This window comes from Oncorhynchus tshawytscha, unplaced genomic scaffold (genome assembly GCF_018296145.1).
Source record: "Oncorhynchus tshawytscha isolate Ot180627B unplaced genomic scaffold, Otsh_v2.0 Un_contig_7780_pilon_pilon, whole genome shotgun sequence".
Classification (NCBI taxonomy): Eukaryota; Metazoa; Chordata; class Actinopteri; order Salmoniformes; family Salmonidae; genus Oncorhynchus; species Oncorhynchus tshawytscha.
In genome coordinates this window covers 5,001-7,500 of record NW_024607664.1, presented here as the reverse complement: position 1 = coordinate 7,500, position 2,500 = coordinate 5,001, and the positions used below count along the sequence as shown (strand labels likewise).

At 54.7% G+C, this 2,500-nt stretch overlaps 1 pseudogene; it reads left to right on the top strand.

Moving 5' to 3' along the window:
• Window positions 1-2,500, top strand: part of LOC121842802 — a 31,107-nt pseudogene that overhangs the window by 24,545 nt on the left and 4,062 nt on the right.

Genomic DNA, 2,500 nt, shown 5'->3' with positions numbered 1-2,500 from the left:
TCTGGTCTCTGGGTGCTGGGCTCTGGTCTCTGGGTTCTGGGCTCTGGTCTCTGGGTTCTGGTCTCTGGGTTCTGGTCTCTGGGTTGGGCTCTGGTCTCTGGGTTCTGGGCTCTGGTCTCTGGGTTCTGGGTTCTGGGCTCTGTCTGTAAATCTGACCCAATTATCAGGCTACCCCATTATACACACCCACACCAAGCAACAAAAGCCTAAAATACCACAGACTTCAGATTGTGTCACTTTGTAGAATGGCTTTTCCTCTCATACTAAATTCATATTGACAGGAGAACTAGTTATTCCTGACATTGGGTGGTCTTGTCTTCCCTTCAGGTTTGGCAGGAAGTTGTCAGTGATCAGAGGAGCCGTGGAGAGAGAGATCCAGGCCATGGTGTCGAAGAGAGACAACGTACACACACACCACCCCCCCTACCACACCTGGGACCCTGTCCCTCCCTGTCTGCTGTCTCACCAGGTAACACACCTGGGACCCTGTCCCCTCCCTGTCTCACCAGGTAACACACCTGGTACCCTGTCCCCTCCCTGTCTCACCAGGTAACACACCTGGTACCCTGTCCCCTCCCTGTCTCACCAGGTAACACACTGGTACCCTGTCCCCTCCCTGTCTGCTGTCTCACCAGCTAACACACCTGGTACCCTGTCCCCCTGTCTCACCAGGTAACACACCTGGTACCCTGTCCCCTCCCTGTCTCACCAGGTAACACACCTGGTACCCTGTCCCCCTCCCTGTCTCACCAGGTAACACACCTGGTACCCTGTCCCCTCCCTGTCTCACCAGGTAACACACCTGGTACCCTGTCCCTTCCCTGTCTCACCAGGTAACACACCTGGTACCCTGTCCCCCTCCCTGTCTCACCAGGTAACACACCCGGGACCCTGTCCCCTCCCTGTCTGCTGTCTCACCAGGTAACACACCTGGTCCCTGTCCCTCCTGTCTGACCAGGTAACACCCCCGGTACCCTGTCCCCTCCCTGTCTCACCAGGTACCACACCTGGTACCCTGGTCCCCTCCCTGTCCCCACCTGGTCCCTCCCTGTCTCACCAGGTAACACACCTGGTCCCTCCCCCTCCCTGTCTCACCAGGTAACACACCTGGTACCCTGTCCCTCCCTGTCTCACCAGGTAACACACTTGGTCCCTGTCCCCTCCCTGTCTCACCAGGTAACACACTTGGTACCCTGTCCCCTCCCTGTCTCACCAGGTAACACACTTGGTACCCTGTCCCCTCCCTGTCTCACCAGGTAGCACACTTGGTCCCCTGTCCCCTCCCTGTCTCACCAGGTAACACACCTGGTCCCCTCCCTGTCTCACCAGATAGACCTAGTTGTTTCTAGTAGTGTCATCCAGGGGTCAGATCCATTCAGCTGTGCAGGGTTCAGAGGTCCTCATGGGTCCTAGTAGTTGATGAACCGTGTGTTTCTCTGTGTGTCTCAGCAGGTACACTGATCAGCCATGAGAAACTCCTGCTGCAGATCAACACAGAGAGACAGATGGGCAACATGGACTACAAACTGGGACAGGTAGGATGGAGAGAGAGATGGACTACAAACTGGGACAGGTAGGATGGAGAGGGAGATGGACTACAAACGGGGACAGGTAGGATGGAGAGAGAGATGGACTACAAACTGGGACAGGTAGGATGGAGAGAGAGATGGACTACAAACTGGGACAGGTAGGATGGAGAGAGAGATGGACTACAAACTGGGACAGGTAGGATGGAGAGAGAGATGGACTACAAACTGGGACAGGTAGGATGGAAGGATGGAGGGAGAGATGGAGGAACATGGACTACAAACTGGGACAGGTAGGATGGAGAGAGAGAGATGGGACAGGTAGGATGGAGAGAGAGGACTGGGACAAACTGGGACAGGTAGGATGGAAGGAGAGAGAGATGGGGAACATGGACTACAAACTGGGACAGGTAGGATGGAGGGATGGAAGGAGAGATGATGGACTGGACAAAACTGGGACAGGTAGGATGGAGGGAGACAGAAGATGGGACACATGGGCTACAAACTGGGACTGGAGGGATGGAAGGAGAGAGAGATGGACTACAAACTGGGACAGGTAGGATGGAGGGAGAGAGAGATGGGAACATGGACTACAAACTGGGACAGGTAGGATGGAGGGATGGAAGGAGAGAGAGATGGACTACAAACTGGGACAGGTAGGATGGAAGGATGGAAGGACTACAAACTGGGACAGGTAGGATGGAGGGATGGAAGGAGAGAGAGATGGACTACAAATGGGACAGGTAGGATGGAGGGAGAGAGATGGGACCATGGGCTACAAACTGGGACTTGGGACAGGGATATGTTCAGTCTCTCTGGACTACAAACCGACAGGTAGGATGGACAGGTAGGATGGAGGGATGGAAGGAGAGAGAGATGGACTACAAACTGGGACAGGTAGGATGGAGGGATGGAAGGAGAGAGATGGGGGGACTTTAAAGGAAGACAGACCAAATGGCATATTGTGTCTCTCT